General features: G+C 42.4%; 1 non-coding gene across 1 annotated transcript; it reads left to right on the forward strand.

Moving 5' to 3' along the window:
* The first annotated feature begins 262 nt into the window (after positions 1-262).
* LOC141650723 (small nucleolar RNA R71) lies at positions 263-369 on the forward strand. The gene has a single exon (XR_012546741.1). It is a non-coding gene; the product is annotated as a small nucleolar RNA R71 (small nucleolar RNA).
* The last annotated feature ends 12,767 nt before the right edge of the window (positions 370-13,136 follow it).

Below are 13,136 nucleotides of genomic sequence, written 5' to 3' on the forward strand. Positions count from 1 at the left end.
TTCAAACTTCAAATTGATGGTATCAATGTGAGCACTAAGTTGAGCACCCAATTGAGTAACATAGTCCACTTCATGCTTTCCTCCCCTAGTAGCCTTGCGAGGTCTACTATATTGTGAGTTATGGACCGCCATTTCCTCAATTTTGTTCCAAGTTTGATTGTCATCAACTTCGGTGAATATTCCATTTGATCCCATGTTGAGAATGTTCCTTGAATCTTCATATAGACCGTTCCAAAATTGTTGTACCAAGAACCACTCGCTAAGTCCATGGTGAGGACATGAGCGACAAATTCCTTTGAACCGCTCCCAAGCTTCATACAAAGATTCTTCATCCCTTTGCTTAAAATCCGTGATTTGAGCTCTTAGCATGTTAGTCTTTTCCGGTGGATAGAATTTTTTGTAGAAAGCTAGAGCCAACTTCTTCCAAGAATCAATTCCGAGAGTAGCCTTATCAAGGCCTTTCAACCATTGTTTCGCGGTGCCAATTAGAGAAAAAGGAAATAAGACCCATCGAATTTGGTCTTGAGTCACACCGGTTTGAGAAATTGCATCACAATAGTCACAAAAGGTTTCCATATGAGAATGAGGGTCTTCACTAGGCATCCCCCCAAATTGGCTCCTTTCGACTAATTGGATAAATGCGTATTTGGCAATAAAATTTCCGGTTAGATGTTGTGGTGTGGGAGTACCATTGGGTAGGTTCTCCTCGGTGGGCATGGAATGTGATGAAAACTTAGGCATTGTGGGTTGATTTTGAGTTTTATTTTGTGTTGGGTTCTCCTCACCTTCTCTTGCAAAAGGGTTGATGGACTCAATAGTTGGTTGAATATCTACAACCTCACCAATACCTCTCAAATTTCTCCTAGCAAGTCTTCTATTGGTTGTCAAAATTCTTTCAATTTCACGATCAAAAGGTAACAAGTCGCCTTGTGACCTTCTAGACATGCAAAATATCAAACAACTCGAAAACAATTAGAACAAACCTTGAGGAGTTTTACTTCCCCAAGGCAAAGAAAGACACAACTAATGACAATATAAGAAAATCTAAATCAAGTTAACATCGTCCCCGGCAACGGCGCCATTTTTGGTCGGGACTAAATCTTTTCGGTAACTTGTCGTTAGGAGCACCTAGACCAAAACACAATTTATAACTTCACAAACAACTATACAATTAGTAAAGAGGCAAGTAAAGGTCGGATCCCAAGGGACGGGAATTGAGATGAGATTTCTATTGCAACTAGCTATGTCTCAGGGGTGTCACAAATGGGGTTTGATGTAGAAGGTCACTAAACTAAATATCAATGAAAGTAAACAAGCAAGATGAATTAAAAGGGTTGTAAACAATTGATAAAAAGCACTAGGGTGTCATGGGGTCATAGGGGAATCATGGGAATTGATCATACAAACATGTTCTCAAATTATAAGCAAGCAATTATTGTTGTGATGGATTGAGTTGGGTTATATCTTACAATCCTAAGAAAGTTTGGGTCCCGGAGCCGAATCGATTAGATTGTACAACACCTACAAGTCAACTTAGTCTTCCCTACTCAACAACATGCATGGTCTAATGAGACTCGAGTTGGTTTATGTCTTACAAGTCTCATTGAAAAGATAGGTGATGGGTAAAAAATGCAAGGATTCATAGGCTCACATTTCATCAAACATAACATGTGCATAAGTTGAGATCATAACAAGCAAGCAAATAAACCATGAAAGCATATTAATTTAAGCATGAATCATTCCCCATGTTGGTTTCCCCTAATTACCCATTAACCCTAGCTAGATGACTACTCACTCATTATCATGTTGATCATGCTAGCAAGGTTGTCAATCATACCAACAAAGTAAAACATGATGAATAAATGAAAGTAATTAACAATAATTAAAAAGGGATTAAGAGAATTATACCTACTAATGATTCCAATAATAAAGCAAAGAATAAAAGAAGTACTTGATGCTTGATTGAGAGGTTGTCAATCTCCCAATAATAACCCAAATAATCTTCAATTACCCAAAATAAAGAATGAACAAAAGAGAGATTAAGGAAATAAAACTTGTATTAAAACTTGATTAATTGTTGATTACAAAACTAAGGAGAGATTTAATTGATATTAACTACACTAGAGATTGCTAAGAAGAACATGCTCTTCCAATTAGACTAATGGGATATTTATAGTGGGGATTAGGTGTAGGAATTAGGGTTAACTAAGGGCTTAAATGACGATTAAGTCCCTACTTAAGGAAACGCCGGTATTTTTAGAAGGATGGGCATCTTTCTTGAAGCTTGAAGAAACGAATTTGTGCTGCCTTGGAATCCGTGCGTCTTAGGCACGGGACGGCCGGATTCGAGGGTCTCTGCCCGGGCGTCTTTGGGAGAAGACGGGCGTCTTCTGGCTGCTGCTGCCCGGTCGTCTTGTAAGGAAGACGCACGGATTGTGGCTTGGTGGACGGGCGCCTTATTGGGAAGACGCACGGATTGTCATGCAGCGTGCTTTCTTCTTCTTTTCTTCCCTTTTCTTCATAAAATCCTTGGGGATTTCCTTGGGGATGCAAGGATCTTTTCTCATCATTGCCCATCTACTATAGTATGTACAAAGGCCTTCTAATCTTGTCTCTCCTTGATGCTTGGTCATTGAATTCAATCAATTTAGTCTCATTTTGCCATAAAAATGCAAGGTTTGCACTCCTTTCCTACCAAGGACACAAAACCTCAAAGAATATGCTAAACAAAGAACTAAAGACAATAAATGACCCAAATATGCACTAAAAAGCATGGGAACAAGGCTAATTCGGGGACTAAATATGCTCTAATTATGGTCACATCACAAAGTCAGCTAGGGCTTGGGACTTTATGGCTGTTTAGGGTTCAAATTTTAGGTCGTACCCACTCAGGTGGACATACCACTTAACCATTCTCCCTGACAGTTCCAGTTTCCTCATTATGGTTCTTAGGGGGTAGTTGGTCACGACTGAAATTGTATGTAACTCAAAATAGGGACGCAATTTGTATGAAGCAGTAACAAGTGCTAAAACGAGTTTTTCTAAAGATGTGTATCTGGTCTCACAGGTAACAGAGACTTCCTTATATAGTATACTGGTTTCTGCATACCTTCGTGCTCCCGTACCAGTACAGCGCTTACAGCCGCCTCTGTTACTGATAGATATAAGTACAGTGGTTCTCCCTGTTCTGGCTTGGAGAGAAGAGAAGGGGTGCTGAGGTACTGCTTGAGCTCCCCAAATGCCTTTTCATGCTCCCGCGTCCTTTCAAAAATCTGGCTCTTCCTCAGGATGTCATAGAACAATCGGCACTTGTCTGGGGACCTTAATATGAACCGGTTTAGGGCTGCTACCCGTCCTGTGAGCCTCTGTACGTCCTTTGGCTTCTGAGGAGATTCTAACTGGAGTACTGCTTTGATTTGCTCCGTGCTGGCCTCTATCCCTCTGTGCGTCACCAAGTACCCCGGGAATTTCCCCGAGGAGACTCCAAAAGTGCATTTCAGGGGGTTCAGCTTCATATGGTATTTTCTGAGGATCGAGAAGGTATTTTTCAGGTGGGACATATGTTGTTCTTCCTTCTCGGATTTGACTAAAATATCGTCAATGTAGACTTCCATTGTTCTCCCTATCTCCTCCTTAAACATTCTGTTCACCAGGCGCTGATAGGTGGAACCGACATTCTTGAGGCCAATGGGAATCACATTGTAGCAGTACAAGCCTCTATCAGATCTGAAGGCAGTTTGCTCCTGATCCTTAGGGTCCATTTTTATCTGGTTGTACCCGCTCCAGGCGTCAAGGAAGGTAAGTAGCTCATGCCCTGCTGTTGCGTCTACCATGGAATTAATGTGCGACAGGGGGAACAGGTCTTTTGGGCAAGCTTTTTTAAGATCTGTGAAATCAACACATACTCTCCACTTGTTGTTCTTCTTGGGTACAACCACAACATTCGAGAGCCATTCTGGGTAGTTAAATTCCCTGATCTTGCCTGCTGCCAGGAGGTTGTCTACCTCCTAGTTTATCACCTCGTTCCTTTCAGGAGCAAATTTCCGCCTTTTCTGCTGGACTGAAGGAAAGCTGGGGTCTATATTTAACCGGTGTGTAATTACACTTAGATCTATGCCAATCACGTCGCTATGGGACCAGGCGAAACAATCCATGTTAGTACGTAGAAATTCAATTATCTACTCACGGATGTTACCTGCACAATCAGCTCCCACCAGCGCTGTTCTTGCTGGAAACTGTGGGTCCAGGACTACTTCGTTGAGTTCCTTCTGGGGAGGTGTGATATACTCCCTCTGGACGCACAGTTTTTGTAATTGCTACGCTGGACCAGCTGCAGTGGGTTTGAGAGCGTTCTTGTATCAATCCCGAGCAATATTTCGATCTCCCCGTATCTCCTGTACCCCCCAGGGTGTAGGGAACTTCAGGCTCTGATGGCACGTTGATGGTACCGCTTTCATTTCATGGATCCAAGGCCTGCCAAGTATCACGTTATAAGTTGACAGACCATCAATGACCAAGTACCGTACCTGTTTGTTCATACCCCATGCAAAGGTAGGTATCACTATTTCTCCAAGGGATTGTTTAGTTTCTCCGCTGAAGCCTACCAAGGGTATTGCCTTCGTACTAGTCTTTCTCGCTGAACCCCATGTTCTTCAAGGTTTCCAGCATTATTAGATTCACAGAGCTTCCTGTATCTACCAATATCTTTTTAACAAGGCAATTTCCTATAGAAAGGGTAATTATCAAGGCGTCATGGTGGTGTTCTGCCTCATCGGGTATGTCTGCCTCATCAAATGAGATTGCTGGTAGATCCTGTCTGATGACCCTGAGGGAGAACTCTGGTTTATCTCCTTTAGTCTCGGTTGCATGGCGCTTTGCTGCTGAATAAGTGAGACCACATATCTCCGACCCTCCTATGATGACGCTCACGATCTTTGAGTAAGGTGGAGGTGGGGATGGTTGGGCCTCGGTCGGCAGATTGACCTTTCTGCATTTCGCTCCCTGGGGAGCAGGTGATCCAAGCATCCAAAGACTTTGTAGAGGTGCTTCACTTCCTTTCGTAGTACTACACAATCTTCTGTATTGTGGCCAATATCGTTGTGGTATTCACACCTTTTTCTCGGCATCTCTTCCGTCGTTCTCCTGGGGGTAGGCTTCTTGGGCCACCCGGCCCCTCGCCCTAGTTCCCTGATTGCCTTTAATACCCCAGCAAGTCTAGTGGTGAACCCATACTCGCTGAGCTTAGGTGGAGCCTCGGTGCTCTCTATTTCTCCTGAGACTTTGTTCACTGTGTTCTTGCTGTAGGGTTTGGCTCTTTCGTTCTTCTTCTCTGTTGTGATTTTTATGCTGGACGACTCTGTTCCGTACAGGTCCCTTCTATCCTCATCCTCCTCTAGGCGATAAGTAGCCTCTGCCATTTGTTTGACTTCTTCGAAGGTGGCACATGGGTGCTTTGTGAGATCCTTGTACAAATCAGAGTTGCGATGCAGTCCCCTTCTGAAGGCATTGACAGCTGTTGTAGGGTCGCACTTAGGGATAGATATTTTTTCCACATTGAATCTGGCGAGATAATCCCTGGTGGACTCCTCGAACCTCTGGACGATCCAGTATAGATCACTGGATAATTTTTCTGGCTTGCGACTGCTTGCGAACTGTTGATTAAAAACGTTCACTAAGACCGCGAAGCTGGAAATAGACTTGTTGGAAAGGTTAACGAACCATTGGAGTGCGGCTCTTGACAAGGTGGAACCGAATCCTTTGCACATGCATGCCTGCTTTTAAGGCCCTGTTGCTGCAACCACCATCATTTTCTATTTGTACTGGTTGATGTGCTCCAGCGGATCCTCTGTTCCATCTTACAACGTCATTGTTGTCGTGGTGAACCCCTTTGGCATGCTGACAAGGGCAATGCTGTCCACAAAGGGGGAATCCGCATAGCACTCCGGGGTTGCCATCTCCATGGGACGTGGTAACCCTAGAACCTTTCTGAGTAGGGACCTGATATCCTGCAACTGTTGTTCTACATGGCTTCCTACCCCTATACCCTGGTTGTGGGATACTGAGTAGAGCCCATATGGATTTGGTGTTCCTCCTGACATGTAAGGAGGGACTATGTAGCTTGCAAGTAATGGTGTTGAGTTCACAATAGGCCTGAACTGGCTGTCCGGAATATATGGCATATAGGAGCACATCCCGGGATATGCGTCTCTTGCTGACTATTTCCCTGGATTGCTCCCTGGTACCACTGGCGTACTGCTGGTTGTTGGTATGGGATCTGGAGTCAGTGCTCCTAATCCCATAGGATTGAGTACCATAGGGTACGTTTGTGGCATCCTTGGTGGTGGTGGAACCCCTGGTGGTTGGATCGTACCCTGGGTGGCCACACCGTTCCTGCTGGATATACTTGCTCGGGTGGCGTGGTTACCCCTGGCGGCAGCATATCCATATCGACCCTGGTTACTATATTTTGCGGTAGTAGCCTCTCTGAGTACTCCCTGGCATTCCCCTGGCCGAGTGTTGACCTTGCCATCTGCTGGGTCATTCGCAGGGGTGACACTACATCTATCTTCTCCTGCAAGGACTGGTTGTCCCTTTGTAGCCCTATCACCGCCTGCTGTAAGGATGTCATCCCTTGGAGCAACTGCTGTACCGGATCCGGTTGTGATGCTCCTGGGAGACGGGATCCTATCAGGTGTCCTGGTGATACTAGGCACTGCGGACTCCCATCCCTATTAGGCTTGGGCACAGGATTGATAACTGTTGATTTGCCAGCCTTCCATGCTTCCAGATCTGTGATTTTGGGGGAGTAAGGAGGCTTTGTTGATACTTGGGGCTGAGCCTGGCTTACAGTCACTCTGGTGGTAGGGGCTGCCATTGTTGGAACACCGGAGGTTGCTGGCGCTGCCCTTAGTACTGGAGTTTGCACTGATGTACTCATCGGATCTGATACGTTCTAATTGGATCCTAACATGATCAACTATAGAGATGTAAGGATATTTCGAAAAGAGGTATTTTAACCAAGATTTAACCACAATACCCCACGGTGGGCGCCAAATTGTTTGGTAAGATTTTACCGACTAAAGATTTGTGAGTCAATGCGGCTATTCTAATTAAAATACGATTGATGCGTGCATTTTATATAGACTTTTTGTATCATATTTGCACGCATCTCTATGCATTTTGTGTAGTGTTTAGCTACAAATGTCCCCCGAATTGTCTACTTTGGTTTGTCTTGTATTATTTACAGGTATGAACCGGAAAGGAGCATAATCAAGCTTAATACATGTCCCTATGCATGCATTTAGGAGATGAGTTGAGTCGGAGCTTGGAAACTACTAATTGTGATGCGCAAAGATGTAAGATAGCTAGGCGAGCAAAGGAAGAACTTCAAATTACTAGTGCCTAGTTTGAAGAGCCATATCTCGAGTTCTACAACTTATTTTCAGGTGATTATAATTGGAGATGAAAGCTTGTCCTATTAGCTTTCCAACGCCACTGGAAACTCTCTGTTTGCCCAAGTAACGAAGAAATGGCAGCCGTTTGAAGTTTAGTGCGCGAAGTAGGAATTGTGCGCTGGAAACCACTCGATCGAGTACTATTGTGTTCGATCGAGTAGTTTAAGTCCTCGATCGAATTGCTTATTTTAGATAGTGTTCGATCGAGTAGGTTTTCTACTCGATCGAGAGGTTTTGCTATAAGTTACTCGATAGAGGAGTTTTAAAGTACTCGATCGAGTACTTTCCTATCTGCCGCAAGGTTTTAATCCGTGTTAAGGTTATCTTTTGTTTATTTTCACTTCCCTATATAAGAAAGTCGCCATTAAGTTAATAAACATCTCTTATCACATCTCATATACTCTTAATCACTGCTCTTACTCTTAATTTCTGCTACTACCTTGTTCTTTTGCCGGATTCTAAACCTCTGTAACCTTTCTTCTCTTTTATATTAATTCTCTTTTGCTTATTTCTTCATTATGTTTGTTCTTGCTTCATCTTTCTCTTTTGCTTTATTCATTATTATGTTTAGATGATTCCCCTACTAGGATTTAGGGGATTCAATGAGTTGATGTTAGTTGCTAATTAGGTTTGCAAATCTGTTGCTAAAATCACGTCTTTGTTGTTAATCACTGCATATAATTGCAATTAGTTGCTTGAGTCGACGCATCTAGCTAATTGATTTGGTAAGCCTTGACCTAGACCAGAAGGTTGGAAGGGGTGAGACCTGCAGTGAAAATTAGGATGCTTTAGTGAGGGCGGAAGCTAAGCTAATAGTGTTTTAGGGTGAATTGAGACCGGAAGGATCAGAGATATTCCTTGCCCCTTAGACCGATACAACTGACCGATCTGTGACCTTAGCTGCAATTATCTGACATTCATTGGTGACCCGACAATCCTAGTTCTCTCTCTTTATTGTTAATCCCTTTATTTTTATCGCTCAATTTCTCTTGCCACCTCTCTTAGTTTAGAAATCATACTCAAACCCCCGCTACTCTTAGACTAATTTAAAACAGATAAATCTCATTTTTGCCTCCCTGTGGAGATCGACCCTACTTACCGCTAGCTTCTGTTAGTAGTACTTAGGTATTTATTTTTGGTACCTGATGACGGTATCAACGTTATTAAAGACTTAAGTAGATCGGTAGTAAGAGCATAGCGAGAACGAAAGTAAACAACTAGTACGAAGGAGAAACAAACGAAAAGAAAGAGAGACAAACGACACAAGCAAAATGGTGACGCGGGAAACCCAAAATGTGGGACTAACCGCGGGGGGAATGGTATCCCACCAATGATCCACAAGTAGTAATAGTATTTGAGGGTAAACCTAGCTGGAACAATCAGGAGGAACAGCAGAAATCTCCAAATGACTAAGTACAAATGACACGAATGGTGTATATGTTTCTAAGTGTGTTAATTATTAATTGTTGCAGGTGGTGAATGATATTTCTTTGAGTGGAATGAATGAGGAATGAATGCCTTGAATCTGGTGTTTGTTGCCCTTGTATAGGCTTTCTTAGGGTGGTTGCACGTGTTCCCTACAAATGCTCAACCATATGCTTCACTTTCAATGAAATAGGAAGTGGTTGCTGACTTTGTCAAAGTTCCTGCTGATCTTTGTAATGTTCCTGCTGACTATTTCAACGTTCCTGCTGGCTGTTTGTTACTTAATTCAAATGTGGCCTTTATATAACTTGAATGTCTAGGTTCATCCCCCCTTGTTCTTCCTTGTGTCTAGCAGGCTGCTGCCTTGTCATTGATCCGTGTGCCTCTATTTTACCCAATTGCGAGTTGCCACGTCATGATGAGAATGAGAGGGTATTTTTACCCATACACACCCTATCAGGCTAGGATAGATCAAGTTGCCCAATTGTTCGACCAGGTCACTCATCTACACCTACCTCGTGAAGAGAATCAATTTGCAGACGCTCTTGCAAAACTTGCATCTTTGATTAACATGTCAGATAACATGATAGAAATGCCTTTATACATCGAACGACGGTCAGAACCAGCCTATGTGCACCAAATTACAGATGAGGGAGAAAATCCAGGGGAACCTTGGTTTCAAGCCATTCTAAACTTCAAGCTCAATGGTACATATCCACCAGATATGGATAAGAGGGGACAACGTACTATACGCCTCCTAGCCTCTCAATACCTCCTCATGCAGGGAGAGTTGTACAAAAGAACACCTCTTGGTGTAGTCTTGCGTTGCCTTGATCATTCACAGGCACAAAAAGTGATGGAAGAAGTTCATGATGGAGAATGTGGTCCTCACATGAGTGGACCAATGATGGCAAAGAAAATCACGCGTCTAGGATATTACTGGACCACGATGGAGTCAGATTTTATCAAATACGTCAGACATTGCCATAACTGCCAAATCTTCGGGAACGTGTAAACACGTCCCTCCTTCACTACTTTACACCATGACATCTCCTTGGCCGTTTTCTGCTTGGGGAATTGATATCATCGGGAAAATCACTTCAACCGGAACAGGAGGTCACTGTTTCATTTTGTAGCCATCGACTATTTTACCAAATGGGTCGAAGCGGCATCTTACACTAGTCTCACAGCCAAGAACGTGGCAAAGTTCATACAAACCAAAATCATTTGTCGATATGGTTGCCCACTTGAGATCATCAGTGATAATGGATCACATTTCCAGGCTGAGACTGAGCAATTACTAGCCAAATACAAGATCAAACACCACCATTACTTGCCATACAGGCCTCAAACTAATGGCGCGGTAGAGGCAGCTAACAAGAATGTCGTCACAATCCTCAAGGAAATGATCGACAATTATCGCGATTAGCCCAGTAAGATACCATTCGCATTGTGGAGTTATCGCACATCAGTTAGGATGCCCACTGGGGCTAGTCCTTTCTACTTAACTTACGGCATGGAAGCTATATAACCAGTTGAACTAGAGATCCCGTCCTTACACATTCTGCTTGAAAGTCAAATTCCAGAAGCTGATTGGAAGAGAGATAGATATGAATAACTCATCCTCTTGGATGAACGAAGGTTGCGCGCATTGCATAATGTGCAAACATATCAGGCATGTATCCAACGAGCCTTCAATAAACGGGTTAAGCCCAGAAACATCAAAGAAGCAGATTTGGTCCTCAAATCAGTCAGAGCTCTATTAGCTGTCGATCCACGTGGAAAGTTTAAACCCAACTGGGCCGGACCTTTCTTAGTCAAGTCCATACTCTCGGGGGGTGCGGTTAGGATTACAGACCTAGATGGGAATGAATTTGATAACCCAACTAACCTCGACCTACTAAAACGATATTATACCTAGTGTAGGACAAGAAACGCGCCTCGCGTAACACCCATGTGCCGCTCTTGCGACACGAAATAAAAATGGCCCTTGGCCCGCTGAAATAAAGCTTATGTCACTTTGCTCTTGCATTCTGACACTTCGACATCCTCATATCATCAAATCAATTGAGTTGTATCTTAGGAGTAAGTAAAGCTCATGCTTATTTTCTAGTTCACTACGAGCTCTTGCTTAGAACATTTATTCTTTTACATATATTCGAACTACGCGCAAGGGTTTGATTTCATTTTTTTAATGAATACGTAGGCAATCCTTCACAGGATATAACCCGTTATTTTAAATGTATATAGGAGGACATTTGCATTTGCATTTGAAATTCGACAAGAATAATAAAAGAAAAATCACAATAGTTTCTTAACTAGTAAATCTTTTATTCATTTGTTCCATAAATAATAATAATATGCCACATAATATAAAATGCTGAAAAATAAATTCTAGGCTAGGATTCTAAAAACTCTGCCATTTATTACAAATAATAATAATAATAATAATAATAATAATAATAATAATAATAATAATAATAATAATAATAATAATAATAATAATAATAATAATAATAATAATAATAATAATAATAATAATAATAATAATAATAATAATAATAATAATAATAATAATAATAATAATAATAATAATAATAATAATAATAATAATAATAATAATAATAATAATAAATAGTACTACGACTAAGGCTACTCTTCCATCTTTCCTTTGGCTTTGTCATTTCTGTCATACTTCTTGTCTCGTCCACGAGCCGGGCTCTCTTGTGCTATCTCTGACCTAATCACCAAAGGTCTCTCTCGCGGTCTAGCCTTACCACTTCGATCCACCACCATCTCTACGACAGAAGCGGTCTTCGGTTTATTCGATGGATGAACAACTCAGAATCCGGCCTCTTCCTCCTCCTCAGTCAAGTACTTCTGGTTCTCCTTTGCTACCTCGCGAATCTTGTAGTCAACAGGCTCGTGCTTCCTAAATTTCTCACGCTCTTCAGAAGTAGCAGCCTTCCTCCATTGCAAGTATGAATCAGATACCCATAAGGAGCCAATAGGAGAGGGTATGAACCACATGTTCCTCTGAGCCCACTTGAGGGCCCACTCTCGACGAATCTCTGTAGTATGTGCCAATGCAGTCTGAGGAACGGTGTCAAGCTTCGGGATCTTCTGCTTAAGGCCCACTTGCCTCATCAATCTCTTCGGAAAGATACAAATCATGAATTCCAAGCCTGGGATGCGAACTGACCGAGTCGGATCTAAAGATGAAACTTCAGTGACTGATCTGAGATGCCACCATGGCACAATCCACCGGATCAAGGGACCTCCTTCATTCTTTAGCTTATTCTCCCAATAGTTGCGAACCCGAGTGAAGTCCACCATGTAGAGCCTAGTTCTCATTGCAATTGACCGAGCATGGTATCCTGGCACATTAACTAGGGGCTCGATCAATTGCAGACGCTCCATAAGCCAAGCCTGCAAAGAAGACGGGAATTAATGCCCATATGGTCAACCAAAAAAAGAAAAAAAAATGAAAAAAAAAACAAAAACAAAAAAAACGAAAAAACGAAAAACGAAAAGAAGAAAAAAAGGAAAAAAAACGGTTGGCACATGTATAAAAAAAGGAAAGTGGGTTCTTACCTGCAAAATGATGGGACTTCACAGATAAGGAAGCTCGCGGTTGGCTTTTCTGTTGTCCAACCCAAGAATGATCTCTTCTAAACAAAGGCATGCTGGGCTCTTGCGCAGCTCAATTTGTTCCACTAAGCTCAAGAAACAAGGGTCCCCTCTCATCTCCTTGTCAACATGCCCTTGAAGGACATAACAGTGCAGTAGACAAAACCCGAACGCCCTGCGTCTCGCAACATAAGAAATAGAAGGGTCTTCCCTGTTTATGAATCGGTCAATGAAGTCAAACATACAGACTCCTTTTGAGGTCACAAGATGGTCAACCTCAGCCTTGGTCAGTCCATGAAAGTCTCTAAATTTACTCTTATACCCTTGAGAGCTAAAAGGTATCACGGGTGCATTTTCTGGATCCCATCCTCCAATAGCAGCTATTTCCTCCGGGAAAGGACAAATATCGCCTCTAGGAAAGGCGAATACGTGGAAATTAGGGTCCCAATATTCAAGACAATCATCCAAGAAAGGTTTCACAATTTTCACCAATTTGAAACTCAAGATTGATCCCAAATTAAAAGCACTCATGTCAATTTCAAAAAAAAAAAGCACTCATGTCATGTTTCTCAACACTTGTGAACTCGTTCGTCCACTCCTTGAGACGGTTTTCAAAGGCATCCATAA

Source organism: Silene latifolia, chromosome 3 (assembly GCF_048544455.1).
Source record: "Silene latifolia isolate original U9 population chromosome 3, ASM4854445v1, whole genome shotgun sequence".
NCBI classification, from domain to species: domain Eukaryota; kingdom Viridiplantae; phylum Streptophyta; class Magnoliopsida; order Caryophyllales; family Caryophyllaceae; genus Silene; species Silene latifolia.